At 41.5% G+C, this 16646-nt stretch overlaps 1 long non-coding RNA gene across 1 annotated transcript in view; it reads left to right on the top strand.

Moving 5' to 3' along the window:
- LOC307226836 overlaps positions 1-16330 on the top strand; it is a 53786-nt gene extending 37456 nt beyond the window's left edge. The window contains exons 2-4 of the long non-coding RNA XR_013843569.1: positions 1380-1466; positions 13873-13970; positions 15996-16330. This is a non-coding gene — a long non-coding RNA (uncharacterized lncRNA). The remainder of the gene's footprint in view (positions 1-1379; positions 1467-13872; positions 13971-15995) is intronic.
- The last annotated feature ends 316 nt before the right edge of the window (positions 16331-16646 follow it).

The raw sequence follows: 16646 nt of genomic DNA, 5'->3' as shown, positions 1-16646 counted from the left end.
CTTGAGAATGTCGACAGACGAAGCCTTAGTGATTGCACTATGCAAGATAAGTGAGTCATTGCAACAGCTCCACAAGAAGACGGATGTGATGAATATTAAAATTGATATTTTGGGACAAAAAGTGACTAATTTGGGACAAAAAGTGAACATCTACACAGAAACTATTCAGGAACCAATACAGGAATCTACTTTGACATGCCAAATGGTGGAGAAAGCGAGGGAGAAAGTTGTGGTTGTTGAACCTAAAGTAATACAAGTGGAGAGGGAGAGAGCCCCAGCCTTACAGAGGCAATTTGATGATTACAAGTTGTTGCCCTCTATGATTGAATTCAGAGAAAGTCAGATTGGAACCCTGCTTGGACTGGAGAAGGAAAGTTGGATAGATCACCTCATGCAGGGATTTACTGACCTTTGGGATCTGGACCTGGGTCAGGAGGAAATTGGAGTTGTGGGGACCTGCAGATTTGGAGGGACTTTGAAACACGTGCTAAAATATCTTTTGGATTTTAGTTTTAATCACGGAGATGTGGATGCCATGTCGAGAAGGAATAAAAACATTGTTAGGTTGGAGCTCCCCCGAGACCTACTCTTCAGCATCAAAGAAAGGAAATTAAGAACAAGATCAGCAGATGATAAAGTAAAGTGTATGTATAAATACGAAGGAGATTTGCAGAAGGGACCTGGAAAAGAGTTAAGAGCCTCGGACAGAAGATCACCAGGTTGATGGACTATATGGAATTGACAGAAATGACTGGCAGAATCCGAGACCAGGGAGAAGAGACGTGGAAGAAGATTGGAAAAAGTTTAAAGTTTATTTATAGAAATAGGGTAAAATTAATGAGTGTTAGAAAAATGTTGGAATGAAATTATATGGCCTTAGCAGAAGTGTTATAAGGAGTTAAGCATAAATAAGTATTATAGTATTAATGGAAATAAGGTTAAAATAAGTTAAGATATTTATATGACAGAAAATAGTGAAAGATGGAAAGGATCTGCTGAAACAATTAATAGAAGTGGAATACAAAAAGGGAGGTGAGAGGAAGTCGATGAAACAAGGGAATGAAAGATAAGGCATTGAAATGGTATGATGTATGTTTTTAAATTGTTTTTGTTTTGTTTTGTTTAGGTTAATGCGTTAATGTTGTGTGGTGTATTGTTTATGTATTGTATTGTATTGTTTTTTCTTTCTTTTGGTTTTTTTTTTCTTTTTTTCTCCTTTTCTTTTTCTTCTTGTTTGTAAGGTTTAAAAGTAATAAATATTTTTTTTTTAAAAAAAAAAAACCAAACACATATGGATTGAGCATAGGTTGCGACACAACTCCACATTCCTAGCCAGGTTTTGTCATAGTGATTTCGACTCTTGGCGACTTCTCACCCAGCAGGTATGGAAAGATGGCGAATGGGTCGATGGATTTGGCAGCCGTGGAGCCAAGGTCTTGCAGGTGGGCCCTGCTGTGAGAAATCAGGTAAGAAGCCTTTCTTATCAAGCAGACAAACATACACACTTCAGACCCCACCCACTTCTTCCTTCTCTTTCATATCATTCTGTAATTCTGTGGCATCTTGTTGCTGCTTCAGGCAGCCCTGCTGCCTGTTATTATTTCTGCTATAATTATGCAGTCTGCTCTGTCTTTACCTGACATTGCCTTGCCCGCCCGCCCCTATGCAATTCTCAAACTGACACTGGTGGAGGTGCAATAATAGATCCACCAGACAAGGGTCTGGTGTGTGAAGAATTGGATGCACCTAGCCTACGGATGGCATTCATCTCCAAATCCCCAAGGTTTTTAAATTGGTCTCGCCAACATTTAAAAGAGAGGAGTGGCATTGAGCCCTCTGGCATGCTAAAGATACTGAGGAGTTAATTGGTGACGACTGGTGGCAGGATTTGGCAAGCATTCTTGTACCTTGCAAGAAAATTTCAGAGGGTGGTGATGGGTGGTAAGGTAAAGGTAAGGGTAACGGACCCCTGGATGGTTAAGTCCAGTCAAAGGCTGTGTTTGTGGTGCTCATCTCGCTTTCAGGCCAAGGGAGCCAGCATTTGTCCACAGACAGCTTTCCGGGTCATGTGGCTAGCATGACTAAACCGCTTCTGGTGCAATGGGACACAGAGCACATGGAAATGCCATTTACCTTCCTGCCACAGTGGTACCTATTTATCTACTTGCACTGGTGTGCTTTCAAACTCCTAGGTTAGCAGGAGCTGGGACAGAACAATGGAAGCTCACTCCTTCATGGGGATTCGGACCGCCGACCTTCTGATTGGCAACGATACGGTACGATAAGGTTAAGATCAATAAGGTCTTCAAGAACCATATTGTCAGGAAAGCAGTTTTTAAAGTCTGGACAAAATACAAAGACTTATTGGAAAACAAAACTCCGAGGTGGCTTTCACCTCTGGAAGCTAAGGCCCGAAAAAGACCCAATATGGAGGCCAAATGGCCAAAATATTGGGAAATATTAGAAAAAGATGGAGACAATTGGAAATTGCAGAGTTTGGAGAAAATGAAGGATAAAGTGCGAGACTGGTTACACTACGCTCAGATTAAAGAAGTTTTTAAAAATGATAAAAAGCTAGGGTTCCAGGTGGAGAAATCGAAGTTGGAAACAGAACTGTTAGAGCCTAAGACTAAGGTATTATCAAGAATGTATAACTTGCTGCTGAAATGGAATACACAAGACGAAATGGTTAAATCGGTTATGATAAAGTGGGCTCAGGATATTGGGCATAATATTATGTTTGAGGACTGGGAAAGGTTGTGGACCACTGGGATGAACTTCACTGCATGTAATGCTCTGAAGGAAAATGTAATGAAAATGATATATAGATGGTACATGACCCCAGTTAAACTTGCCAAAATATACCATTTGTCTGATAATAAATGTTGGAAATGTAAAGAACATGAAGGAACATTCTTTCACCTCTGGTGGACTTGCCCTAGAGTGAAGGCCTTTTGGGAAATGATATATAATGAGTTGAAAAAGGTATTTAAGTATACCTTCACTAAGAAACCAGAGGCCTTCCTTCTGGGCATTGTCGGCCAGAAGGTGTTAAAGAAGGACCGAACATTTTTTATGTATGCAACAACGGCAGCAAGGATACTCATCGCCAAGAGCTGGAAAACTCAAGATCTACCTACACTGGAAGAGTGGCAGATGCAGCTGATGGACTATATGCAACTGGCCGAGATGACTGGCAGAATCCGAGACCTGGGAGAAGAGAGGGTTGAAGAAGACTGGAAGAAATTCAAGATTTATCTACAAAAGTATTGTAATTTGGTTGAAGGCTAAGAAGGATGCTAGATCATAAATAATTGCCTACCACTGAATTAGATTTGAAATTGACGATAAGTGAGATTGAGGGAAATATAAAATTTGTGGAGAATAGATCAAACTAATTGAACAAATTTAAGAATATAAACAAGATGATAAATTGCTGGGAAAAATTTATAACGATGTAAGTGGGAGTGGGAGACGTGAGGGAGTCCAAAGAAGTTCTGGAAAATGTGTTATGATTCATGTTATATTGTTTATTATTTTTGCATTTTGTATTTAAAAAAAAAATCTTAATAAATATTTATTAAAAAAAAAAAATGATTGGCAAGCCCAAGAGGCTCAGTGGTTTAGACCACAGTGCCACCTGCCTGGTGGGTGGTAACCCATAAACAGGGAGCAACAAGGTGTATTGATGGTCACTGACTTAATAGAATCGTAGAGTCTGAAGGGGCCACAAGAACTTTCCCAGGCATCCGAAGAATGGTGCCCAACTCTCATGGAGCTGGTGTACTTGGTGATGGCTTTGGTGCCCTTGGAGATGGCATGCTTGGCCCAACTCCCCGGGCAGCAGGAGGAGCACGACGATCTGGATCTCACAGGAGGTGATGATTGAGCGCTTGTCTTTAAAAGGGAGTGAGGCAAATTCATAGAGGATAAATCTAGGAATAGCTGCTAGTCATGATGACTGTGTCCTAACCCCAGTGTGGGAGTGGTTTGCCTCTGAATACCAGTTTCTGGGATGTGCAAGCAGAGAGAGTGCTGTCTTGCTCATGTCCTGTTTGTATTTTCACTATGTTATAGGAATTCTAAGGCCTCCAGTATAGAATAAATGTTGATAATTGCACAAGGTAAACACACGTAAGTATATAAACCTCATGTCTAAAATAGTACAGGAGAGCAATGCAAAAGCCATCTTGGCTCTCCGAAAGACTATAAATATTTCCTCTGCTTCCATAATCCCCCTTGCCTCAGAACATCAGGAGAAGTTCCTGAAGGGATTCCTTTCCTATATCTATGAAACTCCTTTGTTATTCTCATTGTCTGCCCAGATGCTCTGCATTGAGGGATGTCTGCTGGCATCCTAATTGCCTTATCAGATGCTAATGTTTTCTGTAAACTGTGTCTGGAACTATGTAAAACTTGCTGAATCCTCAGGAACATCACACTTTGGCCTGCCTGAGTCACAATAACCCCGCCTTATGTGCGATGTAATTTCTGACTGTTTGCAGAGGGGATGTCCTCCTTCCAAAATGCAAACCCTTAAAAGAGATGTTTCTTCTTGGTTCTGGATCTCTCTTGCCTTTTTGCTAGGAGGGGAGGGAACTCTGTTGCAACAGAAAAATAAAGATCACTTCATCCTGCCCTCCATCCATTCATCTCTGACCGATCATGGACTTGGGAAACTCAGTCCCTTGGGGAGTTGGGCAGCAAAAGCCAACCGCCCCCATTTTTTTCTATATCAGAGAACAGAATGCCAGATGAGATGGGCCTTTGGTCTCATCCAGCAGGTCGGTTCTTAACAGTATCAAGGGCCGTTCAAAGATCCAATAAAACGCACAGACTCAAATCTCCCCTGTTGATTTTCTAGAGTATTTTGTTTTCCATGGCTGCACACAGGGGCTCAGAAATATATTCAGGTGTGTCTAAAGCTGAGCAGCAGCTAACTGCTGTCTATTCTAAGGGATCATTAGAATCGAATTAGAAAAATTGAATTAGAATTAGAAAATGGGATGAGAAATGGCTGGTGAATCAACAAGAAGTTAGTTTATTGATCAAGCTCTTGACAACAGTACATTTTGAGTATAAATGATTGCCACTAGAAGGAATAGAGTAAATGGGGTAATGCCAAATACAATTGTAAAGCAGTTATTAAATGGCTGAGTTTTTAAAATTAAATTATGCTAATATGAGGAGCATGGAACAATACCCTTTTAGAAAAATATTTCTTATAATCTTCACTTCATTGCAATCAATGGATGTTTTGCTTGAATGAACACCAACTCATTCTATTTAGTTTTTCAAACATTGGCTAGTTGCCACTGCACCATTTTTTTAGTGAGCTTGCCAGCCTTTTGTACTATATTTAAACTCCGTAGTGGTAACAGTGCATAGAGATAAATATGTTTGGCATAATGTGCCAGTGTATACATCAGCCACTAGTTTTGGAAATTGCTAAACTCAGAATATGCTTGCGTGGAATATAATATATTCATACTCGTTCACGCAATCACACAACCCCATTTGCTGAGTAAGGAATTGCCAAAACTGCCAGATTTATGAAGTAAAATCTTTAACATTAATGCCTTCAGAATATTGTGGTTTTTTTAAAAAAAAAAATTACAGTGGTATCTTGGGTTACATACGCTGCAGGTTACATATGCTTCAGGTTACAGACTCCACTAACCCAGAAATATTACCTAGGGTTAAGAACTTTGCTTCAGGATGAGAACAGAAATCATGCAGCAGCGGCGCAACAGCAGCAGGAGGCCCCATTAGCTAAAGTGGTGCTTCAGGTTAAGAACAGTTTCAGGTTAAGAACGGACCTCCGGAACGAATTAAGTACTTAACCTGAGGTACCACTGTATAAGATTTATGCAATGTCCTTCCTCACAAATGATCTCAGGGCAGATCACATTCAAACAAAATATGAATCAAGGAATGCAATATAATCAATCAATCAATCAAAGTCATTTCAAATTGATTTTCTTCCTATGAAAATAGGAAGACTCCTATGCTTTAATTTTTATTTCTTTTGTAAATCACTTAGATATTTTATTACAATCAAATAGCATATAAATGCTGTGGCAGAAAATGAATGAATGAATGAATGAATGAATGTTTGATTTGGTGTTTTTTTTAATCAATATCTCAACCTTGTTTACCATCAAATGTCCGGAGAAGAGATGGGCTCTCAGCTGGTGTTGGTCTACCATGCCCAGCAAAAGTTATTGCTCGATATCAGCCTTTTAGGGCCCTTTCGATAGTTTTTAGGGCCCTTAATCTGTTAAGCCTATTGTGTAGTGCAGGCATAGGCAAACTCCGGCCCTCCAGATGTTTGGGCCTACAATTCCCATCATCCCTGACCACTGGTCCTGTTAGCTAGGGATGATGGGGATTGTAGTCCCAAACATCTGGAGGACCGGAGTTTGTCTATGCTGGTATAGTGCATACAATATTTGCAGAGGTCTGGATCTCCTCACAGAAGGACATGTGGGAAAGGTTTCCCTCTCAGAAAAAGAGCAGGTCCTCTGAGGTGTACATGCAGAACCTTTATTATTCTCTCTCTCTTTCCTGTTGGTGTGGTGGCAGTGATGGTGGAAGGAATGTCCTTCTGCCAAAATGGCTTCTACCTTCTAGAGGAGTCTCCAGTCAGTTCAAGCTGCAAATCTGTAGTTTCCCTAGTAAATGAGACACTTGCCTATTTTGACAAGGCTATTAAGGCAGTTTCCAATAGTACTGCCTGTTTAAACTTCCTGTCATACAATAATATAATTGGGGAGGGGGACACAGGTGGTTCTGTGATCTAAACCACTGAGTCTCTTGGGCTTGCCGATCAGAAGCTTGGTGGTTCAAATCCCCACGATGGGGTGCAAAGCACACCAGTGCGAGTAGATAAATAGGTACCACTGTGGTGGGAAAGTAAACGGCGTTTCTATGCACTCTGGTTTCTGTCACGGTGTTCTGTTGCACCAGAAGCAGTTTAGTCATGCTGGCCACATGACCCGGAAAGCTGTCTGTGGACAAATGCCGACTCCCTTGGCCTGAAGCGAGATGAACGCCGCACCCCATAGTCACCTTTGACTGGACTTAGCCGTCCAGGGGTCCTTTACCTTTTTACCTAATATAATACATGTCAGACTTCTAGAACCTGGTGCCCTCCAGATGTTCTTGAACTCCCCCCAACTCCAGCTAGTATGGCCAGTGCTCAGAGATATTGCTGGTTGTACTCTGGCAGCATCTGAATGGCAACAGATTGGGAGCAGACTGATCTTTGAGCTGAAAAGCCAATTTAAAATAACAACATTCATATAGAACTTCATACCATCTCCCCTTCTTAGCTCAGTCTTAGTGTAAACGTGACCTAATTCCACCACGGAACAGAATAAGGTAAATTATTGTTTCGAAGTTATGGTTATTAATTAAGTTTTCTGATAATGAACATTTGTCAGCTGTCAAGCTGGAACATTTGCAAGCTTTCTTTTGGAATTAAGGTCAGGAGGTACTTTTTCCTTAATGAGAGTTGTCACTACTCTTTAATATAGATGGCATAAATGAAGTAACGATCTTGAGGCAGAATGATAGTTTGACAGAAATGTGTGCAGGATATCCTTGTCATAAATGGATACTATTTTGCATTGATTTTCAGCCATTCAAAAGATTTTTATTTTTAGTTTTTGCTTTGCTTTGTGCCAAGAGCTTTTGGTATTCTTCAGATATATATTTTTTAATCTCCTGAATGTCAACACTGCATTTGGGGAGGACACTAAACATGGACATGCCTCGTTCTCTGTCCAAGACTGGTGGGCAGTTATTCAGGAGATCTGGGATCTCCCAGTCTTTTTATTTTGACATTAAATACAGCTGTGGAGAGCTCTGAATTTTAACAGCAGGGCTCTTATTATGCTCTTACAGTCACAGAAGCCTCCACTGGATCAGAGAGCCTTCAATGAACAGCAGGACACCACTGAAGTCAGTTCATAATCCAGTATTTTAAAGCAAACAACACTAAAATGTTCAAACTGCAAATAATTTAACACACAGTTTGAAAGAGTGAGATTCTTAAAGACAGGAATAGCGAAACTAACCACCAGTGTGTACCATGAATAATAATTTCAGTTGTTTCAACCTTTTTTTAACGGCTAGGGTGGCCATTTGTCCTATTTACAGATGTCAGTCCTCTGCTTGAAAGGATGTCACTGGGCAGTCCTTTGTTTGGAGGAATCCTCTATTCCAGTGGTGGCCAAACTTGGCCCTCCAGCTGTTTTGGGACTACAATTCCCATCACCCCTGGCCACTGGTCCTGTTAGCTAGGGATGATGGGAGTTGTAGTCCAAAAACAGCTGGAGGGCCAAGTTTGGCCACCACTGCTCTGTTCAAAAGGCTGTCTGGTGCAAGTGTGGTTTAAAGGTAAAAGAGCTGTAGGAAGAGAGAACAGGTGCCCTGAATTGGAGCATCAGTAGTTAGCATCTGGGCAGTTGACTGAGCAGGTGCACAGCTCACTTCGTCACAGTTTTCTCCAGTATTGTGAGTTGCATTGTATTTTTGTTTATATTATAGTACTGAGTTCTAAACATGCGTCCATACATGCACATCAGCATATGCACATTTCACACATTTCTCATGTCCTTTCTTTATTAGTGGCATAACTACTCTGGACTATGAAAGAACTACTCAGGCTCGCATAGATCAAACTCATGCGCTTAAGGGAGATGTTAAAAAATAATAATAGCAAAAACTTTCCAGTTACTCTGTATGCAAATCTTATCCTATATAAGGAAATACTAAGGGCTGAGCTGCACATAGCAACTTACCTAGTGTGTCATAGAACTGTCTTTTACCTCTTTGGAAAGCTGTAAAACCTTCAGGTCTTTGCTCCCTAACTTCACAGAATGTGTTATTTAAGTGGGGTAATCACTTCCTAGGGAAAAAAATCTCAATTTACATATAGACCACAACTATCCCTCCAACAAGCATCAACCGATAGACACCTTGTACCAAGTACATATCAGAAAAGGTACCAGTCAAGTGGTCTCACACTTAAGGATAACACTAGCAGTAACACAGTGCCCACATATATAACTTACCTGGTGGTATGTGTGTGCTTTGAATGTATGGTGTCTACAAAGACTCAGACTATCCGCATCCACCAGCAGGTCTCTCAGGGGTGCAGAGACTTTCAACTTCATAGAAACAATTCGCATTATTCCAGTATGCTACAGCTGCCGCTAGATTATTAATTGCCCAAAATTGGAAAAATCAAAACACCCCAGCAATTAGAGATTGGCAAATAACGTTATTTGAATTTGTAGAACTTGCAAAAATGACACAAAAAATTAGAAACCAAAAGAATACAAAGTTTATTAGCGACTGGAATAAATTTATGACATACATTGAAGGGAATTATAAAAACCTAAAAACTATAGCAGGTTTGATATAGATCTTACGATGAGTAAATCATTAACAATTACCAGCTGCAGGAGAAATAAACTACTCATATTAAGAAGCCTGAAATCAGGAGGGATGGAGGTCAATAGGTGTGTAGAGGAATGATTTAAACATTCAAAGATATAAAGATACAAGTGTGAAGACAAAGAACTGTAACGGAAACTAATGTTATTTTTATGTTATGTTCAGATACTTATTTATTTATTTTTTCTTGTTTTTTGTAACTGTTGATTTGCTTTCCCTTTTGGTTATTTAAGTGAAACTTAATAAAAAGAAATTAAAAAAGAAAAAAAAGAAACAATTCGCATAACCACAGTGCTGTGGTTAAAATTACAGACTTCGCCTAGTGTTTTACATCTTTGATGACTGCTTTATGAAGGCTACTTGGGGACATGATTTGGTTTAGGATTGTGGAATTCTCTCCTGCTGGAGATACAATTGCCCCCCTTGGTATTGGCATGCTGTTTAAGGTGGTGGTTGTTCTTGTTGTTGTTGTTGTTGTTATACTTAGGGAAACTGAGGCACAAGGGCTGAACATATTTTGAGTCTTTGAGATGCTCACAGTTAGTTTATTTCAACATTAGGTTTTTTTATGACACTGTGGATCTATTGCATGATTTTATATTATATTACTGTGTACCATCCTGCAACCTTCAGATAAAGGGTGGTAATAATAATAATAATTATTATTATTATTATTATTATTATTAATAGTAGTAGTTTATTGATGGGAGAGTCAGGGGTTGGGTATTTAAAAGCTGCCTCCCCTTTCCTCCATAAATCAAGCACTGGTTAACAAACTGGCAACTAAGGGCAAGAATTGACTAATTTTGCATTTTCTTGATTACTGCCATTTAGACTGCCTTAATTTTAGCCTCGATACTGCTCGTAATGGACTTCCTGCCATTAAAAGCATCCTAAAATGGCATTGGATTTTTTTTGTGCTACAGCATCACAGTGTTGACTTGTGCTCCTAGTCTCTTATCGCTCAAACATTTCCCCCTTGACAACATTCCTTTTGATTTGCGCTGTGCATGGTACTACAAATTACATCTAACTAGTGCTGAATGGTCCTGGCTGCAAGGACTATTTAATTCCAGGTACTGAAACTACCATTTTTTAAAAAAAGAATGGATGTTTTAAATAAGGGTGCTAATCCAGTAAAGCTGTTCAATTAATTAACTGTCTTGCTTTTAACTGATTAACAGACACATGGTAGAAGAGGCAAAGGAAGCTGGAAAAACAAAGTCAGAGGGTCTAAGGGCTGCATCCTTGGCTGACCCCTGGGGTGCAGGGGGGTGGGGAGAAGGGTAAAAAACTGGGTAGGGGAAGGAGCTGAAACCAATTGGGCAATAGAAGGAGGAAGTAGGAAGAAAACCCTCCCTGAGAAATCTGCCCCTTCCCCAACCAGGGTGATGGACAGGAGAGAAGGTGGTGTCAAGATGAGAAAAACAGGTAGACAGTCCACTGCTGGCTTTGGCTGGCTCACTGCCAGCGTGTGACCACAGACAGATAACCTCCAAGGGAATTTGGTCCTCAACAGGAAAAAAAAAGAGAGAAAAGAATAAAGGTTCTGCATGTACACCTCAGAGGTCCTGTTCTTTTTCTGAGAGGGACATCCATTCCACATGTCCTCTTCCTCAATCTGTTGGGAGGAGATGCTCCAGAAGCAAACACTCAGAGCGACCAATGAGTGGACAAAGAGACTGTCCCCCTGAAGTTTAATGGATATAACTTTGTTTTCCTTTCCCCAAGCCATCAAGTTTAAAGATCCTGGCAGAAGGAAGGTGGCTGGAAGGCCATCAACTTTGGGGTAGCAGTGGTGGGATAATTTCTCAAGCCCTTGTGCTGCCTGTCAGATCTCCTGGCCAGTCACTGTCCACTGTTACCTACCCCTCTGGAAAGGAGGGTGGATACGGCTAACACATGAATTGACTGCCTGGTTCTACATATTTCACATCCTAATACCACATCCTGTCAACAGTTCTCTCCATCTGTGATCTAGCCCATAAGAAGAGGTTGTAGCTCTCTGGTGCAGCTCTCCTAAAGAATCGCTTAATGTTTGCACTGGAGAAGAAGAGGCTCAAGAGCTCTTTGCTTATGTCTCCATTTTGGAGAAAACGGTTGAGGGACATGGTGGCGCATGTAGAATGGAGGGGCTGGAACTCCTTGAGATCAGGGGTTATGTTGGGGCCCAAATGGGAAGACCTGGGGTATGGCTTCGTGCATTGAAGGAATTTCTTGCAACATACATTGTACTTTAATTTTCAAGTTTTGCTCCATCCAGTCATGCAGGTCTTGAGAACGGTAACGGCACATCCTGAATTTTGAATATATTAGTAGAAAAATTCTACTCCTGTGCAGTGAAGCTTATCTTCACTTTTACAGAGATCATCTCTACATTAACAGGTCACAGTTGACTACTGTTCTTCAATTTACAAGACAAAATGCTCAAGCACTGGGGTATTTAAAAAAAACCCCACAAAAAACCTCAGCAGGTTTTCCAATTTCAGAACCATCAAGCAGTTACCAACTTTCAGGCATTATTAATCATGGTTGTCACTGTAAGACACTATGAACTCCATCTATTTTCTTTTAATAAAGCACTTGGTGCTAAACATGTAACCTTAAGCAAATGGAAAGAACAAAATCAAGTTAAAGCATGATTTTCAACTATGGATTCAAATAATATTTCAGAGGTCCCAAGAGCTGTACTGTATTCAGAAGTCAGAGCAAAAAGCGTTCCCAAACGGACACTTGAGCAAGCGTGGTGTAGTGGTTAAGAGCGGTAGTCTTGTAATCTAGTGAACCGGGTTCGCTTCCCCGCTCCTCCACATGCATCTGCTGGGTGACCTTGGGCCAGTCACACTTCTCTGATGTCTCTCAGCCTCACTCACCTCACAGTGTTTGTTGTGGGGGAGGAAGGGAAAGGAGAATGTTAGCCGCTTTGAGACTCCTTAAGGGGAGTGAAAGGTGGGATATCAAGTCCAAACTCCTCCTCTTCTTCTTTGCATCTGCGCAGCCAATTTCCTCTTACATCACTGTATCATTTTGCAGTACAAAGTTCTACGGCCGAGGTGCAGAATCAGAAGCCCAAATGCAATTATCTCTGTCCCTCAAGATTGTTTCTAGGTCTTGCCCTCCCCAGGGATGCTCACTCTTCCTGCCCTCTCCTGAAATGCTTCTGCTTGGACTGACACATGTCCTTGAATTGGAGGTGTGAACCCAGAAGCTGCTCACCCAAATGCACTGGCTAGCTTCCTGGCAGCTGTGTCACTTTTGCTCACTGGAAGAGGGGAAGGGATGGAGAGGCAGCCCTGGGAGCCCTGCCCCAATGCCCACCAGTGAGCTTTTCATCTCAACTAATTTCAAGAGTCGGAGGAGAGTAGGTAGGAGTGGGTGGGTCTGTTTTATGGGGCAATCCAGTTTTCTCCCTGAAGAATTCTGCAAGTGGGGGCCTCCAAAAACTGAAAGTGAAATCTTCCTCTTAGTGCAAAAAAGGGGAAAGATTTCAAATAACTATTGTGATATGTGTAAATCAGTGGCTGGCTGTCGGCATACATCTGTCTCTAGAGACAATGGAGTGCGCTTCCGCAGGTGCAGTCAAACTGCTTGTGTTAGCAGCGCCTTTCTGGAGTGCAAGCCTGGGCAGCGTGTCTGGAGGTCTTAGACTGCCCAAACAAGACTTTCTTGGCTTCCCTGATGTGGTCCAAAGGGAAGCAGAGCAGCGTTGGTCATATAGTGGTGAGCATAGCTGCCTTCCAAAGGGAAGCAGAGCAATCCAGTTGGCACCAGCTGGGCTGCAGGAGCTGTAGGTGCCATCTAACTGCATTAGGGACTCCACTCTGGATTGCTGTAGGGTTTACTCCTTAGGCTGCCTGGGGGGTTTGGCGTTTTTGAGGAGGGGAGTCAGCTCCTCCCTGCTCCTCTCCCCCCCCCCAACACCTTGGCCAAGGGTTGCACACTGAGCTCCTGCAGGAACACAATGGCCTCAGAAAAATCTTCCCTCTGGTGGAGTCGGTTTGAAGTAAAAGGGGCAAATTGATGGAGACTGATACAACATGTTTATCTACCTATAGATCTTGTAATGGAAAATATATGGTAATTACGTTATGGAACTGCCAGCTAGAAATGTCAGGGGTGAATGGAGGTGGGGAATGAGAAGAGTAATTTGGTTATTATGGTATGAAGGTATTAGGTATGAAGAAGCACATACACACCCCAAAAGGGTCATTTTTTTAATATATCAAAGAGAAGGATTTTTAGCAAGCCCATTGATTTTGCTCCTCCACCTCCCCTGAAATGGTACCCCTAAGAAAGAAAATGGTAGGCGACAGGAACATAGGAGGCTGTGTTATTCTGAGTCTGGCTGTTGGCCCACCTAGCTCAGTTTGGCCTGCACTGACTGTCCATGTCTCTCCATGTTTTCAGAGAGGGGACTTTTCCAGCACTACTTGAAGATGCCCGTAGAAGATGACCTTCTGCATGCAAAGTGGGTGGTCTACAGCCTGTTTTCCTCTCTTTTAAAGGTACGTATAAAATTTCCAGACATCTGCTCTGCTATGAAAAACTGGCACTGTGGCAATTTTTGAACTATTATCTTGTTTTTTCCAGAGTCCTAAGCTGATAGCCTATTTTAAAGTTTTTATGAGCCCCGTGTGGATGATGATGAGCGCTCAGTAGGAGCACATAGCACAAGATTTGATTGGGACCCCAGTCTGGAAAACAGACCACTTTGACCCAAGGCACTTTGTAGGATGTTCGATTCAGCTTGGGTCTGCTTCATCCCCTCCCCCTTTACTATAGGGAAATTTAAGAATGGCTGCTGTAACTTTACCCCCTTCTGAAAGAAGCACTGCAAGTCCATACACATGCAATGCTTTTACGCCAGCACAGCTGCTGCCTGGCATACACAAAAGTAGTGTGGCAATGCTGGTTCAGGGTAAGAGAGAGTTTTAAGTATTATGTACTGTATGTGGGGGTGCCAATATGAGATTGTTGCATTTTCTTGACGGTTCACGTACAAAAGGTCAGGTGAAGCGTGACATTCACACTCTGCTGTTCCTATGTTGGGACAGTGCTTTGAATGTTTAAATGTAACAGCCATCATGACCATTGGATGTGCTGATGAGGGAAAAACAAATACAAGGCCTCAACAGCAGGATTCATAATCCAAAAGAATTTGAGAATCGAAGCTCACCAGCCTACCTTTTAATTAGGATACATGAGTTTGAAAACCGTGCCAACAAAGACTACAAATTTGGGTTAAGAAGTCATTGCCTTTCGACAGTTTTTCCTTTGTGCCAGCTGCTGAGAGGGGGTTGGGGAGCCAAGAGATGAGGCCAGTAACAGATGGTGGGGAAATAACCATCTCCAGCTCTGTTCTTTTTTTATTTCCAGTTTATACAAACAACTGGTGGAAAGTTTCTAACAGTGCGATCTACTCAGAAGCCCCATTGAGCCCAGTGAAGTTTACTCCCCAGGTTATAGGATTGAAGGCAACATACGGAAAACTTGGCAGAGCAACTTGAAAACTGCTCTGTGGGTGGGGGGAATAAGGTTCTCTTGTAACACTGTGGTCAGCTAGCGCGCAAGAGAGAGAAACAGATTGCCTGCTTAAAGTTCTGTCTGCATGAAATCCAATTCCAATGTGCAGAAAAATCTATTTATTGGAAGCCCCCTACAGGTATTCAAAGGACAATATTAGGCTCTCGGTTTATGTGGAGAGGATTATGTATTTTCACTTTTGCTTACCATTGAGTGCAATGCTGCTTTTAAAGTTCTATTCAATTGTTATAACTGAATATTGAATATTTGCAGTAAGGTGAATAAGATCATATATATATATATATATATATATATATATATATATTAAAAAGCTTTAAAGATTTGAGATTGTATCCTGCAAAAGCATTCAGCAAATATAGGTTGCTACAAGACCTTTGACAGTTAATTTACAACTCGTACTTTGTGGCATTGCAGTTGATCCTAATACAGTGGTACCTTGGGATGCGAACAGGATCCGTTCCAAAGCCCCGTTTGCATCCTGAATAGAATGTAAGACGCGACGGCATGTCTGCGCGTGCCGCATTTCGCTGCTTCTGTGCATACGCGACGACATTTTGAGTGTCTGCGCATGCGCAAGCGGCGAAACCCGGAAGTAACCCGGAAGTAACCCGAAAGCGCTCAACCTGAAGCACATTCAACCTGAGGTATGACTGTAAAGATATTGCCCTACTGTGGCTTTTGGACCAGCATGGTTCTTTTTATATGCTACCCATGTGTCTAGTGGCACAGAACCAACCACCAAATTGTCCCCGTACGTAAGATCTGAAGAGGCTCTTGCAAACTTGTCCCATTAACAAGACACATCATTGTTCGTTTTGTTTTTTTACTCATTTCTTCACATGCCCAAACAAAATGGATATTTAAAAGCACTTTATGGATTAACTGGATCATTCCTGACCACATTTTGCCTCCGAGACATAACACTTGGGAGATTTCACTGAAATAAATACATGACGTCATTGTAATGGGATATGTCATTCATACAGATTGTTTGACAAGAACCCCTGGATCTTGGATTCCTGCCCAGAGCACTAATCTTGAAGAGGTGGCTGGCAAGATGCAATGAAAACTGAAACAGGCCTCAAGTCTAACTCAAATCTCCTTGCCTTCCGAAATGTAAAGAGGTATGCAATGGTTACATTTGAAATAAGCGTTCTAAGTTCACTATATGGGTCTAGATTGGGCAAAAAACTTACTCTGATTTAGCTTGTAGCTGGGAATCAGGCCTAGAACCTATTGCAAGGTATGACTAGAAATTCATCTTTGGGAACAGAATCCAGGAAATGCCATCTTTATCTCACCAGGATGAAAGGAAAAGTATCTTAGCTTGTGCCCATTTTATGCTCCCTATTGTTAGCTTTGCAGTTAACAAGAGTTATGACTTATTATTTATTATTATTATTTATTGAATTTATATACCGCCCTATACCCAGAGGTCTCAGGGCGGTTCATATACTTAACAAGGTAGACATTTACTAGCTGTCTTGCTTTCCAACGAGGCTTGCTTTCAAATAGGTGTGCCCAGGATTGCAGTGATATTCTGCTGTATTATTAATAATAATAATTAGATTTATATACCACCCTTCATCATAAGATCTCAGGGCGGTTCACAGAATAAAGTACAGGATAAAAACAAG

This window comes from Podarcis cretensis (genome assembly GCF_951804945.1).
Source record: "Podarcis cretensis genome assembly, chromosome: 11".
NCBI lineage: Eukaryota > Metazoa > Chordata > Lepidosauria > Squamata > Lacertidae > Podarcis > Podarcis cretensis.
The sequence above is the reverse complement of the archived record's forward strand: the minus strand, read 5'-3'. Positions and strand labels throughout refer to the sequence as shown.